Source organism: Mirounga angustirostris, unplaced genomic scaffold (assembly GCF_029215605.1).
Source record: "Mirounga angustirostris isolate CCGP_5_RB_7025 unplaced genomic scaffold, mMirAng1.0.hap1 SCAF_15, whole genome shotgun sequence".
In the NCBI taxonomy this organism is placed as follows: Eukaryota; Metazoa; Chordata; class Mammalia; order Carnivora; family Phocidae; genus Mirounga; species Mirounga angustirostris.
In genome coordinates, this window is record NW_026991723.1 from 41,078,847 (window position 1) to 41,103,479 (window position 24,633).

General features: G+C 42.3%; 1 protein-coding gene across 1 annotated transcript in view; it reads right to left on the reverse strand.

Moving 5' to 3' along the window:
- FREM1 (FRAS1 related extracellular matrix 1) overlaps window positions 1-24,633 on the reverse strand; it is a 290,889-nt gene that overhangs the window by 238,589 nt on the left and 27,667 nt on the right. Inside the window, exons 4-6 of the mRNA XM_064579475.1 lie at window positions 5,771-5,857; window positions 5,569-5,676; window positions 5,019-5,075 (exon numbers count right to left, since the gene is read on the reverse strand). The gene's annotated coding sequence lies outside the window, so the exon portion shown is untranslated. The remainder of the gene's footprint in view (window positions 1-5,018; window positions 5,076-5,568; window positions 5,677-5,770; window positions 5,858-24,633) is intronic.

The window sequence follows — 24,633 nt, forward strand, 5'->3', positions numbered from 1 at the left end:
AAATGAAATAGGCTCCAGAGGGAATGTAGCTAAACTCACTCATTCTGTGGAGATATTTGAAAAGCAGCCTGATTTAAGTATAGCCTAAAGGCAAGAATGGCTGGACCACCTCCAAGACCCCATCAGTCTGGTATCAAACACATCAGCACTCTCATCAAGTCTTTCATGTGCCTCAGAAGAATTCAGGAAGTTCACTGATTTTAGAGGTCAAAGTTAAGAAGTCCAAGAATTCTATCTATAGCATTGCCAAGAACCTCAGAGTTTATGAATGGTGTTTAAAGAGGACCGAACAACTTCATGAGGGACAGAGGAAAAGAAAATGCATTGGTGAAGACTCGTGTTCTTTCTAAACATTTCTGTAAATAATTGTATCCCTTTCCTTTAGGTCTGAGGTTTGATTTTAACCTAGCTACTAACTAGTAAATTAGCTCATTACTATTTCATGGATGCTGACAGAAGACACAAGATCTCTGGGTTAGAGACAAAGGACTTTACTCATGGCAAAACATGCAGTATGAGCATTAGTATTTGGCATTGGTCACTTGCCCTCCAAATCCCACAGAGGAACAGAGGACCCTGAGGGATGCCTGCACACAGTGGGGGAACTATTGGTGAGGAACATGGAGCTTGGGGAACTCACCATTCCATTGGAAGCAAGCCTCCACTTTGTCCCAGAAGCAGACATTACTTCACCCCTCAAGGCTGCTCACTGCAAATACAGCCCTGAGAAATGGCCTGGGTATCAAGTGATCTTGGCCTTACTTTCTTGGTCTACTCAGCAAGAGGTGTAGAAATACAGGACACCTATGGAAGACTGTCTCTCCTATGATTTCCTCTCACTATCCCATTCTCTTACCTATTCCTCCTTTCTCTCCTGAAACTGTGAAGAAAAGGAAACTCCAGTGAATGGACTCAGACCCTTCCCACAGCCTAGCTCATCACATCTTTAAGGTCTGTGGTCTGAAGAAAATCCCTCAAACTCAGAGTTTCTTATACCATTTCAGATTCTGAGAAGTAAGTGTCATCTTCTTCTATGACCACCCAAGAGGCAAGGTGGCTATTCTTCATTCTCTTGGTTTCCTTAAAGACTAGCTGTCCATACCTTTAATCTGCAACCCCTTTGGTGTCTAACTTCCATCTCTCCTTATTGTCTTGATAGCACCAGATCTTATACTATACCATATACAGATCCCCTTAAAGATCCATTTTCTTTTTTTTTTTTATTTGAGAGAGAGAATGAGAGAGAGAGAGCAGGAGAGGGGGGAGGGTCAGAGGGAGAAGCAGACTCCCTGCAGAGCAGGGAGCCCGATGCGGGACTCGATCCTGGGACTCCAGGATCATGACCTGAGCCGAAGGCAGTCGCTTAACCAACTGAGCCACCCAGGCGCCCCAAGATCCATTTTCTTACTCTATCACTCATCAAGACCCTGTATCCATAGGCATTTCTGAGAAGGATGAATTTCAATAAACAAAATGTTGCATTAATAAAGCATTAGGGTTCTACTTCAGCATCAATGCTGGCCCAATGCATCCCATTTTCTGCCAGTTTTATCTTCATATAAACTGTTCACAAGAGTCGTGACCAATAATGTTCACATCTTGGACAGGGAAAATTCCAACCTGCCAGCCATAATGCCACTCTCCATTCTTTACCCAGGGAAGCATAATAAAAGCAAGTAAAAGTGATGTCACTGTAGAGAAATTTTTGAATTCATTCTCATTTATTTGGTTAGAAAGTAAATCACTTGCAAGCCTGACCACTTTAACTACTCATGATGTCACCATGAAACTGTTGGCAACCCAGCTCACAGTGAACACTGACCTGCAATTAAGAGCTATTGAAACCTTCAGAGCGTGGCCAATATAAATTTTCATAATAACATTTTCCTGACTGGATTGATTTTGGTCTCAGCATTTTAAGGTTAATTTGGAGAAAGTACCCAAGAACATGTAACTGAGATTTTTTTTTTTTTAAGTCTTAGAAGCATTTCAAGTATGGCTAAGAGAAGGATTTGATTCGATTATCTTCCGACAAACACATGTCCACACACACAAACATATAAACACACAAGACATTGTCTTGTGTAACTCTTACATTTGAGTGAGAGAGTTTATCACATTTGCTCGGCTTCCCCACCAACCAGATACTTGTGCAATGCCTATGGGGGGTGGAGGAGGGGCAGGCCCTCTTCCACAATGTGTTTGAAAAAAGTTAATTCAGCAAATGATAGGTCCACTATTTCTCCTACCTCTACATTAGGAAGCTCCAAGTTTAGTCACACAGCTACCAAAGAGGCACAAGGTAAGTAGGCCAACTGTCTGTTTCTCCCTTTCTCTCAATACCTAATGCTCTTTGATCACTCCGATTTTAATATTCCCAGATCACATTCATTATTTATGGGTCATGGAGAGGTAGGAAAGGGAATCAGTAGCATTCCTATGGAAAGAACCTTTTACAGGGGGGTTCCTAGGGTTTATGCTGCCATTTATCAGAATCTCTCCACATGGGGGCACTATGCTGTCTTCTGCCGGTTTAAATTCTTTTAATTCTCACAACAGTCCTCTGAATGTTTTCTAATAACGGAGGAATCAGATGCTGAGAGGGTGTAAATGCCTTGCCCAGGGACCCAAGTGTCAGGCTCCAAAGCCCAAGTTCTGTCCACAAACTACGCTATAAAAATAGGTCCACCTTTGGATTTTTGGTCCACCTTCAAAGGTGGCCTAAGAGCCATTTTTTAGAACTTGAACCATTACTTTAAGGAGGACATTGTCCATTTGTTCTTTCCACTAAGGCTCAAACAAAAGAATATGAGCGTAAAGTGCACTGAAAAAAAAAAATGGGGGTAGACAAGTTGATCATGACCCACTGAAATAGGGAACTGGGAAATGGGTGGATACTCCCATCTTTAAGAGCACTTATAAGGGTAACAGCAACCATCCATCTTAAGTTGTTCAGAGAAAACACAGGAAATCTTTTTTCTTTCAAGGTCAACTGATCCAAAGGGAATCAAGAGTATACTAATTGCTAAGATTTAATGTACTGATATTTCTGTGCTTGACTTTATTCAAGTGCTTTAAATTAGGTAATAAAACTAAGATCAGAAAAAGTGAAGGGTGCCTGGGTGGCTCAGTTGGTTGAGCCTCCAGCTCAACCAGGTCATATTCTCAGGGTCATGAGATCGAGCCCTGTGTCAGGCTCTGCGCTGAGCATGGAACCTTGAGATTCTCTGTCTCCCTCTCCTTCTGCCCCTCCCCTGCCCCCGTCCCCACCCACCCCCACTCCCACTCCACTCATGCACTCTTTCTAAAATACAAAAACAAAACAGAAAAAGTCGAGCATAATTTTTTCCTTGGAAAAATAAACGTTATCCTCAAACTATTTTAAAAATTTCAAACAATAAAACTATTTCACTAATTTAGCTCCATGGGCACTTAAAAAATTGGTGGAGGGGTGGGTGAAGAAAGGGGAAATAATGAGAGAGAGGCAAGGGGGCAGCAGCGGGGAGGAGGGAGGAAGGAGAATATAAGAATAAAGGAGAAACATGTTTATTTTTTTTTATTTTTTTAAGGAGAAACATGTTTAAAGGGGAGAAAAAAAGAGAAAGTATCAGAAGGAGAGAACAGGAGGAAAAACTGAGAAGCAAACAAATAAAAAGCAAAGCTGAGGGAAGGAAACCCTAGTAAGATTATTTTCCCTTCACACTCTGCTATTCGGTTAGGTGTAAGTGAACTTTAGGCCAAAATATCATTGGATTACTTCCTTCTACAATGGCTAGTTAACTGCTTAGCCATTGTTCACAGGTCTCCAATGTCTCTTATTAAGTTTTCAGAGTCTTGGCTCCAACTGATATGACAGTAGCTGTTCGGACAAACTATGATTCAGGGAGCTTGCAGGGAGCTAGAGACCATCACTTTCACACTGAACAAAATCAAAATGAACGACAAACTGACCAAGTCTGAAGCAACTTGAATACTATCTGAGGAAGCAAACTAGACTGCATGGTTTACACTTCAGTTCAATGCCAAGAAATAAAATTAAGTTCAAGCCATCAAAAAACATAATTACGAAGCATTCTCCACCAAGAGTACACCCTGGGCTGGATTCTAGATTTCCTCCCTTTGCTACCTCTGTTCCTCAAGCTAGTCAGAGTCTATTTATTTTCCTTCTACTCAGTAAGTTCTGTTGGCCAGTCTCATCACCTCCTCGAAGAAATTCTCCAAGGTGTTAACTACATCATAACAATCCGTGAAGTGGCTCTCCTTGCCTCATTCATCTGGCTCATTACTACACTCCACCCAAGCTCAAGGTATTGAGAAATAGTAGCACATCTTTTAAGTGAGATTGAAATTTTTCCAAGTTCCCTAAATCTCTGCAGGCAACTTTACTGATTTGTATAACACAAAATGGAATTGTGAAAGCAGAGTAGAGCTGCTTTGGAACAGTCCGAGAGTCACCAGATGTTACTGTTATAGAGGATATAAAACGCTTTCTTCTAAATGTGTACGTGATTAGATCTTGGAGGGGGTGTTATTTTATCATTATAGTAATGGGGATTTTTTTTCTTACAAAGTTGCATTTTTCCTACTCAAAGTCTCTTGACTAAATGAATTTCATATGTGTAATCAAAGCATTATGCATGTCATTGTACTTGGAGCTAATTGGAGCAATTTTTGTTAAAATTTACCCACATGGTAAACACTCTTTGAAAACCATCTCATGAAAGAGACTTTTTAAAGTTATTATTTTAAACATAACCATGCATCTTTACTTCCGCAGCATTTTTTCTCTTAAACCAAATGGGTACCCTTAGACACAACATGTTTCTACATCAGTGTAGGAATTACATTTTGATTCTTAAGCAATGACTGGAAGGTTGTGTATTACTACACAAGAAAATATTGAAACATCAAAAGCTCCTAGAAGTAAAGAATTTTTTAATATTATTAACAGTGAAAAATTGAAAGCAACTTCAATAATATTCATTCATTCACTCAATAAATATTTATTGAGCACCTACCTTGTGCACCTTCCAGGACTGAACTTGGAACAGTCCCCATCTCATGAAGTTCCCATCCTAGAGGAACAGGAAACTGGTTACATAGATTACAGTGTATTCAAAGAGTAGAATACTGTATGGTCCTATGAATGACGTGGTACTATTAACTAAAATGACATTCATAGTATAGTAAGTGAAGTAGGCAGATAACAAAGAGGGTTACAGCGTGGTAATTTTTATTTAATTTATAGCAATATAAGAGTTAATTATTTGTGAGAATACTTGGACTTAAAGTTTTGGTTACAAAAAAAATTATTCAAATTTTACTATAGGTAGCCGTGCTATAAATACGTCACATAAATTATTTTCTCTTATCCTCATTCCAACTTTGTGCCAAGTTTAGGGCTAATATCATCTTAACTCCATTTTTAAAATGAGAGAATGGGAATTGATGAGAGATTAATTAGCTTGCCTAAAATCACACAGCTTGTTAGTGAAGGAACGGAGATTTAAACCCAGGAAGTTCAGCTCTAGAGATGTGCACTTTGATCAATATGCTGTTTTGACTCACGTTTGCTTAGGCTCACACCGTGGGAGTTCAAATCCAGACTAAGCTATTTGTCAGTCACGTGATCTTGAGCAAGTTCTTTAACCTCCCTAAGCCTTTGCATCTTCCATTCTGAAATGCAGAAAACAGTAGGTGACCTATCACATATGGTTAACAGGTGGCCTGAGTGAGAAAATCTATGTAATACTTAGCACACAGTAAATACTCAATAAATCTTCTCCTTCTCCTCCTCTTCCTCCCTCTTCCTTCACCTTCTCCTTCTTCCTTCTCCTCCCTTCTTCTTCTTCAAATTCTGGGGGGGATAGATGACCAAACATTAACAGTAGTAATCTCTAGACAGTATGATTACAGAAGACTTTCCTTTTCTTTTTATTTAACAGCATTTCCTAGTTTATAATATATATATGTATTACGTGGTTAACTATTGGATATAAAATAAAATCCACACTTCTCAATTGCTACACGCTACAAATATAATTTCTACAAAGATGGACATATTGCTAACAATGCTAAACTTTTATCAAAGACATTCCAGGGGCGCCTGGGTGGCACAGTCGTTAAGCGTCTGCCTTCAGCTCAGCTCATGATCCCAGGGTCTTGGGATCGAGACCCGCATGGGCTCCCTGCTCCTTGGGAAGCCTGCTTCTCCCTCTCCTGCTCCCCCTGCTTGTGTTCCCTCTCTGGCTGTCTTTCTCTCTGTCAAATAAATAAAACCTTTAAAAAAAAAAAAAGACATTCCATTTATCAAGCACCGTTTGGGTTGAGGAAAACATAAAAATGACACAGGATAAGCTCTGACAAGGTTTATGTTATAATAGGTGGGGCAGAAACGTATAAAGGGAGAACCGTCAAGGCAACAAGGGAGTATTTTAAGAGAGACACGTACACAATGTTCTAGAAGCCCACTAGAGACTGGGGACCTGCCCAGGAAGCAAGAGAAGAATTCACACTGAAAGGGATGGGAGTCAGGAAACATGTCCTCCAACTTCTCACAGGAAAAAATAGATTATAGCTAGAGTATGATAGAAACATCAAAAATAACAAAATCAGCTGCTTAACTATGGGCTGTAAGTCACACTTCTATTTATAAGGGACTTTAAACTTATGAGTACCATACCCGTGTGCCCCCTGACAATCAAATCACCTCTCATCATGCCTCCAGTTGAGCCTTTAGTTTAAGTCCTAAGAATATGTGGGAACTTTCTAAGAGGATAAGTCAGGCTAGGAGCAGAGGAGACTTTCTGGAAAAACTAACTGAAGGCGAGGAAAACGACAGAGTTCTTAAAGAAAAGATTCAGGGAGGGGCGCCTGGGTGGCTCAGTCAGTTAAACGTCTGACTCTTGGTTTTGCCTCAGCTCATGATCTCAGGTTTGTGAGATCAAGCCCCAAGTTGGGTTCCGTGCTGGGTGTGGAGCCTGTTTAAGATTCTCTCTCTCCCTCTCCCTCTGCCCTCCCCAACCCCACCCCCACCCACCCCCCAAACTCATGCACGTGCGTGCGCTCGCTCTCTCTCTAAAAAAGAGAACAGATTCAGGGATAAAAAGAGGCCTGAACCACAGGAAGTATCCATCCATGAGGAGGACTGATAGGAAGCAAGATGACAGGTCTTATTTGAATTCCCAGAAAACCACAGGTGAAAGAAGGGGGGGTGGTGCTTGGCAAAAGAGAAGAGTACTGTGTTGGATTTTGCACTAAAGGAGACATGAGCTGGGAGATTATAGATTGTATGTTTCATTCTCATGCTCTGTCACTCCTTGAGAGACCAGTATGGACCAGAAACTCTCCTTCTGATCAAAAAGGGTGAAGTGCTTCAGCAAAATCTAAGCATAAAGTGTGATGACCAGTGGAGAAAGTCAATTTTGGATGTTACTTGGGTGCTGTTGCTCATATATTGTTATTCTTTCAATTCTTGAAGAGAAGATGTTTATTTTTTGTTTTTAAAGACAAAAGTCTCACACTCTCTTAACATATCAAACATAAAATCTCCAAGGTTGTCAACTGAAAGACATTCTCCACATTAGGGCACAAGTTGGAACTACATCAATGACTTCATACAAATCACTATGATAAATGGGAATACTACCAAAAGTAAAACATGTAGAAGTCATGAACAGGTCCTTTACACACACAAAAAAAAGTACAAATGTGTAATAAACATAAGATTAGGATTCACCTCAGTACCAGAAGAAATGTAAATTAAAACAGTGAAGTACCATTGTTTTCTATCAAATTGAAAAATACTTTAAGAATTATAATAGCTAATGGTCATATTAAGGGAAACTTCACAGAATAATTTAATAGGCATCAAAATATGCATACACTGGGAACCAACATTTTCACTTCTAGGAATGTATTATAAGGAAATTAACAGGGATATACACAAAAATTCATGACAAAGATATTCACTAAAGTTATTTTTTAAAAAATATTTAGAAACAACCTAAATGTCCAACAGTGAGTAGTTGAATAAATTTTGAACTTTTTATTTTGAAATAATTTTAGACTTATCAAAAAGTTGTGTAAGAGATCTTTATAATAACTTTGAAACAAATTCAGAATAAGCTTCTAGAACCTAGAAAGGCACTGTGGTTGGAGCTAAGTGGCCAAGGGGAACTTGTCTAGCAATTCTGGAACTTTTTCGTGTGGAGCGTGTGGACAAAGTGCACTTCTGTGCATGCTCAGAAACCCAATGGTCCTATTGACTTTGACCAGGCTAAAGCAGGGCTGTGAGTCCCCATACTGCTGATGGCTTCGTTATAAAATAGTAATTACTGACTCTCCATTCCCTATGGACAGTGCTGCCTATAGAGGAAAGTTGGAAAAATATAAATGATCAAACAATATTCAGAAAAAATTTTAAGAAGTACAAAGCAGTGAAATCGACAATCAGTGCCAGGAAAATTCTAGAATTGACTATCACTGAGAATTTGGAAAATTTTATTAAAGAAAATAGCATCACGGGGCACCTGGGTGGCTCAGGCAGTTAAGCATCTGGCTCTTGGTTCTGGCTCAGGTCATGATCTCAGGGTGGTGAGATCCAGTCCCGAGTGGAGCTCTGCACTCACCGAGGAGTCTGCTTGAGATTCTCCTCTCCCTCTCCTCTGCCCCTCCCCCTGCTCACACACTCTCTCTAATAAATAAAATCTTGAAAAGAAAATAGCATCACTATTGTGAATAGGTTAACAAAAAGGAGTCAGGCCAGATTAACCTCTTTGACTTTTGTCAAATGGCCTCAAGACTCCTAGACCAAGAAACTATCACAAACACACTAAATCTAGATCTCAAAGTATTTTGTCTTTTTGGATCTCTGTAACCAACAGCAACTGACTATTTAACCAGCAGCTAGATGACTTATTAAAGCATTGATCATAATTTGTTAAATGTATTTGTATCGACGTAGCCCACCCTCATCTTTCTATTCCTTACGCAATGCCCACATAAAGCAGGTACTCAATAAATGCTTGCTGAATTGATGAGTAAAAATGATGCTACATTTTAATTTTCATTGGCGACTCTGGTAAACTCTTCAATGGAAGGTTAGTTTTAGAGAAAAGGTCCTAAAAGGTAAATGAACAAAGGGCTCCACATTCCATTCGCATTTGGAGAAGGAACTAGTTTTCCTTTCTAGTTCCCAGATGAGAAAAAAAACATATTTCACTGGGTGGGATGAGGGGAGGAATCTGCTCATGCTTATAAAACAGAACTTCGGGGCTCCATTATAGTCGATCAGTCCACAATCACCCGTACTGCCCCCGTCTTCCCAGTCCCAAAACCTGAGTGGTGTTGACCCAGCTCACTTTCCCCTCACATCCTTGGAAGTCAAGTTTTCAGGATAATAAGATTTACTGTGATCTGACCCATAACAAAACAGTAAGTGAGAAGAGAGACCTAGGATATGATCAGCTTGGGTCTCATAAACCTCCTAAGAAAAGTCCTGCCCTCATTTAGATAGCCAGTTTGGTTAGCTTTGCCTCATTTGCTTATGTTTTCCTAGATTGGAAACTAAGTATATGTTTACATTCTGAAATGCTACCATTTTAACAATTCCAACTCGGTACCAGAGAACAGAAGTCCTGATCTTCTAACCACCTTCCTGGTCGTTAAAAATTTGTAGGAGTGTTGAGCTTAAGAAAGAAAAGAAAAGAAAAGAGAAAGGAAGAAAAGAGAAGAAAAAAGAGAAAACTATTTCAGGTCTTTAAATGAAAGGAAACAGCTAATCTTAAACATTTAAGTTAGAACATAAATTACAGGTAACTCCCACCATAAACACAGCTGCACTCTCTCGTATGGTGACATTAAAGACAAACACTCTTCTGCCAGGATCTCAGGAAAAGCAGCAGAAGTCTGCCTTTGTGGGGAGCAAATTAAAACAGTCCTGTTGGCATCCCCAAAATGCAGTGTGTTTGAAGATATGGGCAAACAAAGTCCTCCCTCCTATCCACTCTCTCTGGCTTTGAGATAAGTAGGAACATTTCCTTTAAACAGCTTCTACATGAAAGGCAAGGCTTTCCAGCTGAAATGAGAGCCTATGTGTCAATGACAAACACATGCACTGAATGTCAACAACGCAACAGTTTGAAACATTACAGGAAGTGCCTTGAATGACTCTGCTCACTGTAGGCCTGACTGGCCGTGCTGTGGAGACATAATTAGAAAGGGCCCACAGGCACAGCTCCAGAGCTGGGCCCCAGACCAGCAGAGGCTGGGCTGAGCTAGTATAAGGAGGCAACACACAAAGTAACTCATTCTTGAACAACTCCCATCATCTCAGCGTCACTGAGTTCGTTCCAAAGCACCTAAGGTAAATTAGAATTAAAACTAAGCTGTTTTGCACTGATTTTTTAATAGAACTAAGATTTTGACTTCTCTAAAGGCCAGAAAGAGAGAGGGAAGGAGAACAGAAGAAAGAGGAGGAGCCAACCCTACCAAATCTTGGGTTAGAATTACAGAATGCTAGATCTAAATGGAACATTAATGGTATAACTCAGTGGTTCTCAAGCCTAGCTGCATCTCAAACTTACTTGAAGAGATTAAGGAGAGTGAGATACAGAGGTAGACAGATGGACAGTCCCCCCATTCCCCACCCAAGCATCGGATGGACTTGAACTAGGGTAGGGCTAGGGCATAGGTATCGTCGAAGCTCCAGGCAGAGCATTCTCTAGTAAATTCAGGGTGGATAAACCGTGATTCCACATACAAAAAAAGTATGTGCAGGGCTAAGATACCAGAGGTTTAGGATGCTATAGATTCAGGGACAAGGAATCTCTAACCCAGCTTGACAGGCTAGAAGGAGACTGGGATATGCTGCTTAAATTGGCCCTTAGGCAAATTGTCAAAGAAAAGAGGCAGAAATAAAACTGTCCAGGGCGCCTGGGTGGCTCAGTCAGTTAAGCGTCTGCCTTCGGCTCAGGTCATGATCCTGGGGTCCTGGGATCGAGTCCCGCATCGGGCTCCCTGCTCCGCAGAGTGTCTGGATAGAGAAAGAGAGAGAGCACGAGGGGGGTGGGGGAGGGGAGAAGCAGGCTCTCCGCTGAGCAAGGAGCCCGACAACAATGCAGGACTCGATCCCAGGGCCCTGGGATCATGACCTGAACCCAAGGCAGACGCTTAACCCACTGAGCCACCCCAGGCGCCCCTGACTGAAATTTGTCTACTTACTTAGTCCTCCTCTCTCGGAGCCAAAGTCGGCAAAGGTTCCTCTTTGCTACAGATTCTACCCAGAAACACTGAGGTTGAATAATTTCCATCTTAATTCACCCACTGTATTCATAAAGGGATTGGTTCTTAGCTAGAGTCAGGGATGATTAGATAATCACCTAATGCTTTGGTTCTTAAACTTCTGTGAAGCCCTTTGAGAAGCGGACGAAAGTTACAGCCCCTCTTGCCAGAAAAAAATGCATAGATCTTGCATGTAAAATTTCAGAGTCAAAGGACACCCACTGGAGGAAATCCCACAGGGAAGAATGCTGATCCAGGCCAAGATTTACACTTGAGAGAGAAGAAAAATAAGGAACAGAAAAGACAAATTACTTGTCCCAAGATCTTAATGCTTGGTGGCAGCAAACTTGCGTTATGCTTTGGGTCTCCTGATTCCTGGTCTGGGGCCCTTTCTACCTCCTCATGTTGGTGCTTATGTCGGAGGCCAAACTGTTATGAAAAATTGGGCAGAGGGGCACCTGGGTGGCTCAGTCGGTTAAGCGTCTGCCTTCGGCTAAGGTCATGATCCCAGGGTCCTGGGATCGAGCCCCGCTTCGGGCTCCCTGCTCGGCGGGAAGCCTGCTTCTCCCTCTCCCACTCCCCCTGCTTGTGTTCCCTCTCTCGCTGTCTCTCTCTCTGTCAAATAAATAAATAAAATCTTAAAAAAAAAAAAAAATTGGGCAGAAAGTGGAACAGTGATTCAGTTGCAACAAAGGCCTCAGCCAACCCTGTGAGGAACTTAGGAACCAGGGTGGCCACTCAGAGTTGTCCTGACTTGAGGCAGGGGTAGAGGGGGAGATTGATGGGCCAGGGAGACCTCTTCAGGGCCTCCGTTGAGAGTTACCAGCCATCAGAACTCCCAGCAAAACAGTGGAATGAGCACCTCTGTCCTGGGGCAGGGGGGGCGGGAGGGGAGGGGCGGGATCCTGGACAGGGCACCATCACTTCCACCACAGTGGGCTTGGGGACACTTGCAACTAACCCCCTATTCCTTTCCAAATAACCCTCAAAATGTTAAGGTAACATTTTCCTCTCTCCCTTTCCCTCTTCTCGGAAAACTACAAACAGCCCATAGATCATCAAGAGCCAAAAAAAAAAAAAAAAAAAAAGTAGCTACAATATCCTAAAATATATCTGAACTATGCTGGGGACTCCTCTAAACACCGTAATGACAATTGACCTTGACAAAATCAGGGAAGTCCATTTCCAAAAATAGTGTCTGGGGGATCCCAAAAGTAATGGGATGAAATTCATCGAGCAATGCACTGTTTCGCTTTATAGCCTTTCCCTTTGTCATACAAATTACAATGAATACTTATTTCTTGATTTACATTTCAGCCTCCACACAATTTGCAGCTCCTGCCATGTTTTCATGCACCATCTGGAAGAACTAATGAGCCCAGGAGCAACAGAAATTATAACTTGCTTTGACTAAACCTAGAAGATTTTTGCGGGCAATATGATTTTGCCTTTTTTTTTTCTTTCTGGATTTGCAAGATTAAAACATGAGTTTCACTGAGTGTAGGGCAGAAATATGCAGAGCTAATTTTAATAGAATGAACCTGAAGGCATCTGGCATTCCTAATCAATTCAGAATAATTTAGTCATAATGGCAATAGTCTCGTGATAGAAAGTCTCTTCTGACATTGGAATTCTTAAAAATGATTACCTAGCCCACACGCAAAGGTTGCCGTGGGTCTCGGTGGGCATGAGAGGGATCGCACAAGAATGCTGAACAGCAAAGAGCCTGAGAACTTGGACTCTGGCCCCCCTTGGGCCTAGGGCCGACTCTGACACCTACTATTGAAAGGACTCTGGACAAGTTACTTAGCCTCCTTAGATATCAGGTGCCCTGTAAACAAAACAGGAATAATAAGAACTACATAACGGGGTTACTGTGAGAATTAAGTGAAATAATGCAAGTGAATTTAGTTGAACCATTAGGGCATCAACACTAAAGAAGTGCTTGATCATTGTTAGCGGCTGCCATTTTGTCTTTAGAGAGTTTGCCCCCCCAAAAAAATTATATATGTAACATGGATGAATTACATAATCTGTAATTCAGTCCAAGTGCTCATTTTTGTCCCATGACAGAGTGTGAAGGTCTTCTGGTTAGTCCTGGTCTCGCCATCTAAGTCCAGTGGACTCCAAGAAATGTAAGTAGATTTACCAATGGGGCCAGACATTTCACATTCTAGTCTTCTTAAAAGCTAAATTTAGGAAAGGAAATAAGTGACTGTCCTAATCCTTTCTCTTACCATAGCAAACATCTCCCCCAATGGCAAAGCGAAGGGAGGAGGCAAATACTAGGACTATCCACAAAATCCAAAACGATGGGAGTTATAGTACTTGGAAGGCTCTTGTAAATTAATACACTCAACTTAGCATGTCAGCATTAATGTGATTTTATAGTTTTTGTAAAATAGTATTTTTTGATTATAAAGCAAAAAAAATCACATATTGCAGAAAATACATTAAACTTTGAAAGAAGATAATAGAAATCACCCAAATCCTACAATTTGTGGAGGTTAAACACCTAATAAATCACTGGGTTTCTTTCTAGTTTTTTCCTAGACACAAATAGAGCTGTTTTTTTTTTGTTTTCAGAATTGAGATCATATTGCTTATTTAGTATTTGATCCTACTTTTTTTCATTTATATATGTAAACACCAGTATCTTTACACATTTCTTGAAAATGTGACTTTAGCAATATGTGGTAACCCCTTACATACATTTCACTGATGAATCATTAGTTTTTAATTTTTTACTCTAAAAAAATAAAGCTGCAACAAACATCTTTACGTATTAATTTTTGTCCAATCTGATCTTTTAACAGATGGATAATTAGAAATGGAATTACTGCAAAGAATGTATTTTTAACTCAATTATTGTCCATCAGTTGCTTTTCAAAAAGACGATACCGGCATGCATTCCCATCAGCAATGCGTTAGTACCCACCTTACCAAACCTCTGCCCATGCCAAATTTCAAAACTTTTTAAACTGAAGGAGTATCTCATACAAATAACTGATATGTTGGCAAGAAGAATATTTTAATTACCTAAATTAAAGTTCTAATTACCTCCACTAAAATGTGAAAGTGAATTCATGACAATCAGGTCAAGGTTAATTATATTTTCTACTTTGATCAATCTTGGGGTTGAATTATCTGTTGCCACCACCCCCAGTCTAGGAGTCCCAGGAGGGCAGCAAAGGGTTTTACGCGTCTCCCACACCCCCCAGCACAGTGTCTGTATGCTATTCATGCTCAACAATTATTTGTGGACTGCAGCTGATGGTGCTATCCAGCCGTTAGCGTGCTATCAGCCCATCTTGTGAAAGAGGCAGATACAGATGACAAAACCCAGAAATGCCTCCCTCCCCATCACCACAGTGTTATCTGGATCAGGGAAAAGTAAAACAAACCACAGGAAAAAGGCTCTGCAGTGATAATGTGGTACATCTTAGGCTAGAGAAAAAGCTTTCCAACTTTTTTTGACCATGACCCTCGATAAGAAAAACATTTACATCATGACTCAGCGCACAAAAACGTATATAGAGATATATAATTAAAGTAAATACCGTGCACTTCTCTGACGGTCTAGGATGCACACTGGTGTTTTCTATTTCCATTTTTAAAGAACGGTCATCACAACACACATTATCTCACCACGTGAGGTTTGGAAAACAATTCGGCAAAGCAAAACTGGCCGCCAGCGGCAGGGCAACCTCAGAGGCCATCAGCTTCCATACCTTTCAGGGGCTGGGGAGACCTTCCTTGGCCCTCCACTGTCCCTTCCCACGTGGGCACGGCTGTGGAGGATGCTTCCACCCTCTGTGGTCTCACTGCCGTGTTCTGGTTTCCTGAGACCACAGATCCAGACAACAGTTGGTAACCTGTCTCCTGATGTCACGGTCTGGCTTGTGATTCTAGGCCATCCAATGAGAATCAATCTTTTTTTTTTTTTTGGATTTTTTTTTTAATTTTATTATGTTATGTTAATCACCATACATTACATCATTAGTTTTTGATGTAGTGACCCATGATTCATTGTTTGCGTATAACACCCAGTGCTCCATGCAGAACATGCCCCCTTTAATACCCATCACCAGGCTAACCCATCCCCCCACCCCCCCAGAACCCTCAGTTTGTTTCTCAGAGTCAATCTTTAATTGTTAAAGGCAAAACTTCTGCGGTGAGAATGAATGGCAACTAAAACCCACTGAAATGATGAAAGCCTTCTGGAAAGAGGTGGAGATTTGACAACAAGCTCGCAGATTCAACTAATTCATTTGCTCTAAAAATCAGAGCAACCCAGAAGGAGGAGACTTCTAGCACTGTCATCTACCAAATGTCAGTGTCCATCACTGGCTGCTGAAGGCCACGATCCCCCGCCTAGGACTCCAGAAGCCACCTCCTTCCCTCTTAGATGCTCCAGCGTCCATTTTCTGACTCTGAGGCTCATAACCCACCAAATCTTCCCACGGTCTGGGATGCAGATTCGGCAGTGGGAGTTGGAGCAACTGTCTTGGACCACAGAATAGAAGGTTGTAGGACAAGAAACTAGATACCATAAAGTCGTCTCATCAATTCTAAAGCAGGTACTCTGTTATGTGAAAGAGACAGAAGCTTCTATTCCACTGAAGCCACTTTGCTGTGTCCTTGGCTACAAGAGCCAAATGTGTTTGGTAACTCATTATTCGGGTCACATCATGAATAAAATACCAGAGTCCAATATTTGAACCCAAATCCGTATGAATCTGAAGCCCAGTTTCTTGCTGACCATACAGTCTTGCCCGCAAAAACCAAAAGGAGAGAGTGTATTGGAAGGAGGTCAAGCTGGCGGCGAGAGAGGGCTAACTGCAAACGAATTTTCACTCTCCAGTGCCTAAAACAAGCCTGTGCCACACCCCACCGAAAGCTCAGGCCCCCTGATCTTGAATGAAAAACCAATAAACAGCTAGAAGGATGAAGAGGCATTCCACAAACCGCAGCTACGCAAGCACAATGCTGACAGTTGCAGATAAGAGCCAGATTCAGGTTTGCCGTGGGAAGCAACACGGTGAAAACCCACGGGGATAACATGGTGTCAGCGACACTTCCCAGCTCTAGCTCCAAGAGGGGCACCCTGGAGCCTGACGTTGGAGAGTAGTCAGTCCAAAATCTACACTTTGAAAGAACCGAGGCCGGCTTGTTTCAAGGACCTAAGCAAGCAGCACTCCTCCTCACTGTCCACAGGATGAAAGCCTCACTGTCCATCACAAAGGTGATCTGGAGGCATCCATTTGCTTTAGCTGAAACAAACGCTGAATGACCGGTTTTTAGACCAGAAAGATGCTCAAATCCATCAAGTAGGCACCTTTCCATGTTTTTATATTGATGCCCTGCCTGCACGCACCCCCACCCCCTTCCCTGCCACCCCGTAATACTGAAATGGGGATACATGAATACGGGGATCATGAAGAAATTATAGAAATTTCTTCTGTGTCTGTGGACCCAGAGGAATCACGGAAATCGATTCTGACCCAAATGTCGCAGCCAAGGAACAGGCTTCCAAACCAAATCAGCCCAGCTGTTTGTCCCCCTGGAAGAATGTGGGCTGAGAATGGTTTCCAGCCAGCCCTCCAGCAAAAACAGAAACCCGACACCCCAGAAAAAGTCCCAATCCCCTGTAAACAAGGAAGGGAAGAACTGTTCATTACAGCCACTGAAATCTTTTAATATCAGGCTCCAAGTATGTCAAGCACACCAAACAAATTTAGCTTCACCACCTGTTCCGGAAAAGAAACACCCATGCCAAAAATCCCCCTAAAAGCGCATAGATATTCTCAGTGTGGATTAGCTGGGAGTCTTTTCAAATATGTTCTATATTAGAGTTTGTAAACTGGGCACTGGATGTACACCACATGGCCGCCATGTAAGACATGTGAAGTTTTTGTTCCATGCCTTAAAAAAAAAAAAAAAAACTTTAATTTGACAAAATGGTAAGAAGTCCTAAAAACAAAACAAAACAAAAAAACAAAAAAACCCAAACCTACTTTGGGTGTGACTCTGAGCTGGGGTCCTGGGGAACAAAGGAGGGAGCCCAGAGTCTTACCGCAGGGAAAAGACTCATACTTGACAAATTCCATCGAGAGGGTGGTTCATCGCCAACAGAGCGGGCTAGACGGTAATGGATAAAACACAGATGTGTAAATGTGTAGGTGCCAAGAGGTATAAAATGCCATGCTATATGCAGGTAACAGGAAAAGTCATGCCTTGGTGAAGCCATGTTCAAAAGACAAAAGTGAGAGACAATACCTGAACATACTTTCACTCAGCATTGACTTATAAGCACCTTCCAATCTCTGGATTCTGAGAGATGAAAGGAGATAATGTCTGTAAAGGGTTTAGGAAAATGCCAGGCACCTACTGAATTTTCAATACATGCTTGTTACTGTGGTTGCCCTTGAGATGAAACTGTGCTCCTGGGTAGGTCCTATCCCCCCACCCCCACCACCACCCCAGGAACTTGTTGAGCTCCTATCCTTCCTTTAAGACCCAACTCAAATCTCCTCTTGAAAGCCTTTATCCCCCGCCCCAGGCAGTGTTAGGAGCTACTCTGCCAGCACTTTCCAAGCCCGGTTTTTACGGACACAGATCCCCTCCCAGGAGTTCAAGAATAACTTAAAAGGGAGGCATGTAGACTCGTCATCTATGCATCCATGCATCTAACATGTAACTTGAAGCATGCTCAGTGAATAAATGAGCCCTAAGTGCTAGAAGGAAAGCAGTCGGACGGCAGGCCAGTGGGAATGTGCCCCCAAAATCCCCAGCCTATGGCTACGTATGAGATCTCCCCGACATTAACACCTCAGTATCGAGAGCAACAAGCCTAGCCATGCCGTCGGGGCAGGACTCCAATCATTTGCAAAGTTCCTGTGAATTACGTCTGCAGTGGCCCTCATGTGTGCTCAGGTCCATTCTGACCACCATCTTTCCCCTTGCTAAATCTAAGTCCACTCCTTCCCCACCTCTCCTGCCCCCGTGACACCTCTGCCTCGCAACCCTATGGCAGCACTGGGAGCAGCCCCCCTGCCCAGGCACAGATCCCTGGGGATCTGCCCAGCCCAGACTCTCCATTCTGATGAGCAAAAATAGCTGGAGTCTCTTGAGAAGGGAGAAGGGAGAAGCAGGCTCCCTTTGTAGCACCTGCGACCCTAGGAAGCTGATGGGGGCTGAGGATGGGGGTGGGCTAAAGGGTCAGAGAGCTAAAACAGGTTTCTCAGGGAACCCACAGGGCAGCCCCTTCCCCCTTTCTCCCTGGGGTGCCCATGGGAACTCAGAAGCGGAGCTGGGATGGGACGGGCACGAGCGCCAGCCCCAGAGTCCTCACGCCCACTGCTACAGTCTGCATTGGGATGACAGTCCCCTTCCTCCTCCACTGAACACGCTCTCAAGGGGCCCTCCCTCCAGGACTTTTAGCCACTAGGCACTAGAGACACGGATCCCATGGCCTTCCAGCTGTCTGCTCCGCAGATGCTGAGACCTAGCCCAGACAAAAAAAAAAAAAAAAAAAGTATTTGTTCCCAAAGTTTTTAAATCCTGCAAAATTAAAATGAATATTTCACTCAACATAATACCCTCCAGTTCCATCCACGTCGTTGCAAATGGCAAGATCTCATTCCTTTTGATGGCTGCATAATATTCCATATGATCTCACTGATAGGAGGAATTCTTAATTGCAGGAAACAAACTGAGGGTTGCTGGAGTGGGGGGTGGGGTGGGAGGGATGGGGTGACTGGGTGACAGACACTGGGGAGGGTATGTGCTCTGGTAAGCTCGGTGAATTGTGCAAGACTGTTGACTCTCAGATCTGTACCTCTGAAACAAATAATGCAATATATGTTAAGAAAAAAAAAAAAAAGAAGAAGGTAGCGGGAGGGGAAGAATGAAGCGGGGGAAATCGGAGGGGTAGACGAACCATGAGAGACGATGGACTCTGAAAAACAAACAGGGTTCTAGAGGGGAGGGGGGTGGGAGGATGGGTTAGCCTGGTGGTGGGTATTGAGGAGGGCACGTTCTGCATGGAGCACTGGGTGTTGTGCACAAACAATGAATCATGGAACACTTTACCTAAAACTAATGATATAATGTATGGGGATTAACATAAGAATAAAAAAAATTAAAATGAATAAATACTCAACTAAAGTGTTTACCAAAGGTCACATTACATCAGCTCAAATAACATTTCCACATCACGGAAGTTTCTCCTAGAACATGGGTGCATTTTCATGTGTTAGAATGACACGAGATGGGTTCTATCAAAAGTAAGCGCTCTGGGAACCTCTGAGGGTCAAAATCGGCCATTCCTCCCTGCATCCTGGTTCCTCAGACCATCTCCAGCCTCCTCAGCCTGCCAGGCTTGTCGGAGAAGACTGAAACGCAACTGCAGGCACACTTCAGTGCTTCAACAAAAGAGAATTTTTGTTAGAAAATGTATGAATATACACAAGAGAACGCAGCAAGCGGGAGAACTTTCCTCACTGATAGAGTAATTGGGGCTGATCTTTGAGGGCACCAGCACCTCTGTGGAGACTTCATCAACCCTAATATAATAAGCTTCACAAGCCTGCTCCTCTTGAAGGGAAAAATAAGGGGTTTTTTTGTTTTTAAAGATTTTATTTACTCGGAGCCTCTGGGTGCCTCAGTCAGTTAAGTGTCTGTCTTCTGCGCAGGTCATGATCCCAGAGTCCTGGGATCGAGCCCCGTATCGGGCTCCCTGCTCAGAGGGGAGCCTGCTTCTCCCTCTCCTTCTCCCTCTGTCCCCCAGCTCGTACTCTCTCTCTCTCACTCTATCTCAAATAAATAAAATCTTAAAAAAAAAAAAAGATTTTGAGACAAAGAGCACATGGGAGCAAGTGCGGGGGGAGGAACAGAGGGAGAAGCAGACTCCCCCCTGAGCAGGGAGCCCGACATCCGACATCCATCTGGGGGCTCGATTCCCGGACCCCAAGATTATAACCTGAGCTAAAGGCAGACATTTAACCGACTAAACCTCCCAGGCGCCAGAGAAAATAAGCTTTTAAATGGGTTTTATTTCAGGGCGGACTGGCAAGTCAACAGACAGACAAGCATACATGCTACAGTGTCAGCAGCAATTTTTATTTTCATCCACATTATGCAAAACAAATTAATTTGAATTTCTTACAAAAATGTTTTCCCTTCATATCGTTCCCACTGAGAAAGAAAAAATTTGTTCTCCCTCTTCCTGCAGAGAAAGACCTGGAAGCACTGTGGATTCATACACAGAATTGTGCAACACTGTGAAATGCATTCAGCGTTATTTTCGTCATTCTTTGTTCTTTGTGTATCGTCAGATTGTGGTGGCTTCTTCCTCTCCGCGAGACAAAGTTGTCTCTTGGCCCTAGAACCCGGTCAATGCCCACTGCACCTAGCTGACCTCAATTGTCAGTATTTCCCGAGAAATACTCCTCTCATCTTCTTCTCTCCCTCTTTCATCCATTCCCCCAACCCCAGCTTTGTCAGAAGCTTTCATCCATTCCCCCAACCCTGTCCTCTCCTGATCTGCCCACCACCTCTTGCTGGGACACAGCTGAAGCCTCATTTCCCTCCCACAGGCTTTCAGTTTGAACTGCAACAAACTTCCCTTCACCAAAGTCCCCAAACAGAGAGCTTTACTCCCACAATTTCACCCTTAATTGATGCTCTTGAATATTACCTGAAAATTATTTCTGCTTATGTCTTACTCCACTAGTAAGATTCTCAGATTCCCTCAAGGAAGGGACTGTGACTCACCATCTTTTTTATCCAGCACAGTGCGAAGCACCTGATAAACATGCGCTGCCTGTTATTGTAAGTTGCTTTGGAATTTCAGATCTCATGCGGGAACTGGCACTTCAGCTACTTGTATGCTTACCCGGTGGGATTTCATAACTGCATAAATACATATGTGGAGATTTACACGCGTGCCACGGTGACGGCAAAATACAGCAGCATCTTTTCATTAGAGTCAATCTGACAGGTTTCCATTTTTAAAAAACTACCATTGCCATTTTGACCAATTCATTGATGAGAACCATGGAGGACTATCCCAGTGTGGGCTGATGTACAAGATGTCTATGTTAGTGTTCTCCAAGGAGCACACACTGGGTTTTCCTTTTTTGTTCTCCATGTCAATATTGTCTAATACACGCCTGGCATTCTGTTCAATGAACGCCAAAAAGAAAGTGAAAAAAAGCATTTTGTAATTTATCATTAAATTTGATGTAACAGGCAAGGTGGGAAAAAATGTATCATTTTAGCAGTTTTACCTCACCCTCTGAGGAATGGAAGAGTCTCTGAGAAACACTTCGATAAATCAGCACTTGGAGTGTAAATTGAAACAGTAAAGATCTGGCGGTCCAAAGAGCTTGATATTGCTCTGAGGGCAACAAGGAAAGGAATTTCTTTGTTGTTTTAGAATGAGTGGGGGAGGCAGAGAAAAAGAAGGGGAAAGAGAGCAGAGCAAGGAGACTATCTTGTGATTAAGCCCTTCCCCGTTTTCCCTTTGGAAAGGGACAAAAGATGACCTCAAAAGGAGAGGCCCAAAAGGATTCTGGAGAATTTGTTATGGCCTTCTGTTTGTTTACTCTACTATGTGAACTATGACCCCTACTCCGTATGTTACCCAAATCTGCCACCACACCATTCAGTTAAATCTCTGCAGAACTCAGTCTTAATAAAAATCTCTATACAATTCAAACTTTTCTCCACTCAACCTCTACCCAAATCAAGTTCTTCTCAACTCAAGCTCTACTCCATTAAAAACCCCTCTCAATTCAATACTGAGAGATGCTTTGAGTGAGGGTGTTCTTTGGAATTTGAAGAGGTCAGACTTCACACGTAGGCTGTAGCAGCATTACCCAAAGGAAAACACACACACAGGTGTCAGAAGACCATCCGAATGCAAGCTCCTTGTGAATTTTCAGAAATCTTGCTGGGGATGGATTTCTACAGGCCGTGGTTTCAAGGCACTAGAGGAAACTTATCAGATATTAAAGGAAGGAAGGTCTCCAGTTGATGGAAGAGTTACACATATTGTTTAAAACTTTGAATATGCATGTGTAGACTCCATAAAAGTAGGAAAAATCTTTCAGAGCTGCTCAAGTCCAAGGCGATGCTTAATATTGTCTATACTTCTGGAAAAATCATTTCTAGCTCTGAAGTTACTCTTTATACCAGAAGAAATAGAAATCCCCGTGTAACCTCTGTGACCACCACGCAATACCATTGGTACAAAGTGGTAAGAACAAGGCACTCAGAACCCAGAGGCAGGGCCCGAAGGTGCCCAGCCCAGAATGCACAGGTTGAAGAGCAAGACTATGACCATGAGCAAGTAGAACCATATGTCATTATCAGGTAGTCAGCAACAGGCATTTTACAAAGCATCCTTTAATGGATAACAAACCTCCTTAGTAATCACATTCCTGAAATCTTTATTATTTATTTATTGCCTTAAAGGGTACATCTGACATAACAGGGTGGAATGAAGAACGGCAATCTTCTACCACCTTTTGAAGTGCCACTAAATTACAGACATTAAAAATGTACAAGTGCACCAACACAAAGAAAAAACGGGGAGGAGACGACTGTCAATGAGTGAGGTCAACAAATGTTCAATGACAGAAAGCAGACAGGGGAGTATAAGCAAGTCTAGCCAAGGGGAGAAATCCAGTATCTAAGACAGAGAAAAATCATTTTAAAAGACAGAGCCTAATCACCCACAGTACCGCGGAAAGGCTCAGAAGTGGACGCACCAGGAACCAGGAAGTGGAATGAGACCGAGGGAGGAAGGAAAATCTGTATACAAAGTAAGGAGTGATCAACACGAAGGGCCCTTCCCCTTTCCTCAATTCCCTGCAGCCAGGCCCTGGCCTTCTCCCCTTTGCTTAGGAGACTGGACATTTAGTGTCTGAAAAATATAGCCCAGAGAGGCTCAAAAGTAGGGGGGGGGTTGGACTGAAGCTTGGAGCTCTGGGGATTAAGGAAGGCCTTCATAGTAAGCATTGGGTATACTTACCCTGCTGCTGGGAGCCATATGACCTATAGGAAAGATGGTAACATATACTGATCTAAAGAAATTGAACAGCACAAGAGGGGAGAAAACTCAACAGACAGACATCGATATAAGGATTTTCTCAATGAAAACGTTAGATCACAGCCCTAAGCCCATGTACTCTCCTCCCAGCTTCCAATGTGCTTTTAAGTGATTACTGTTTTAATGAGAAGACAGACAAGGATCCTCAAACACTCAAGCAACGTTGGTAGCCTTACACTACCGGATTTCAAGACCTAGGATTAGCGACAGTAATGTTCACATAAACATATAGAACAATGAAACAGAAACAGAGTCCTATAAATAATGCCAGTAGATTTTTGACAAACTAGATCAGGCTATCCTCTGAGAAAAGAATAACAGAAAGATATCCATATAAACAAAAAATTAACCCCCTTGTGTGCACAGAATTAACTCATAAGAGCTAAAACCATAAAGCTTCAAGAATAAAACCTAGGAAAAATTTCTCACTCCCATGGATTGGCAAAGATTTTTCAAACACAGAACATTAAAAAAAAAAAAAAAAAAAAAAAACCCTTAAAAGAAAAGAAACTGATAAAAAAAAATTCCCACTTAAAACATGTTAAGTTTTTTGCAAGACACATTAAAAAATGAAAAGGTCAGCCACACAATTTGGGTGAAAATACAAAACAGATTTGTACCCAGAAAAGAACTCTTACTTCTCAATAAGAGGGCAAACAACCCCTTGTTTTAAATTAGCAAAATGCTTTGACAATTCACAAAGGAAGCTAAACAAATGACAAATAGGCATAGGAAAATATTTTGAATGTCCTTAGTCAGTAGGGAATTTCAAATTAAATCTCAGTGAGATACCACTCACTAGAGTGGTTACAATTTTATTTTTAAAGATTTTATTTATTTGACAGAGAGAAAGAGAAAGAGAGAGAGAGAGCGCGCTCACAAGCAGGGGGAGCTGCAGACAGAGGGAGAGGGAGAAGCAGACTCCCCGCTGAGCAGGGAGCCTGCCGTGGGGCTCGATCCCAGGACCCTGAGATCATGACCTGAGCTGAAGGCAGACGCTTAACTGACTGAGCCACCCAGGCACTCCATGGCTATAATTTTAAAAAGTAGCAATACCAAGTGCTGATAAAGATGTAGAGCAACTGGAACTCTCATACATTGCTGGCGGGATTGTAAAATGGTACAACCACTTGCCAGTTAATGATATACTTTTTCTAATTAACCATAAAATACCATACAGAACCCAGCAATTGCTCTCCCACATATTTCAAAATAAATGAAAATGTACATCT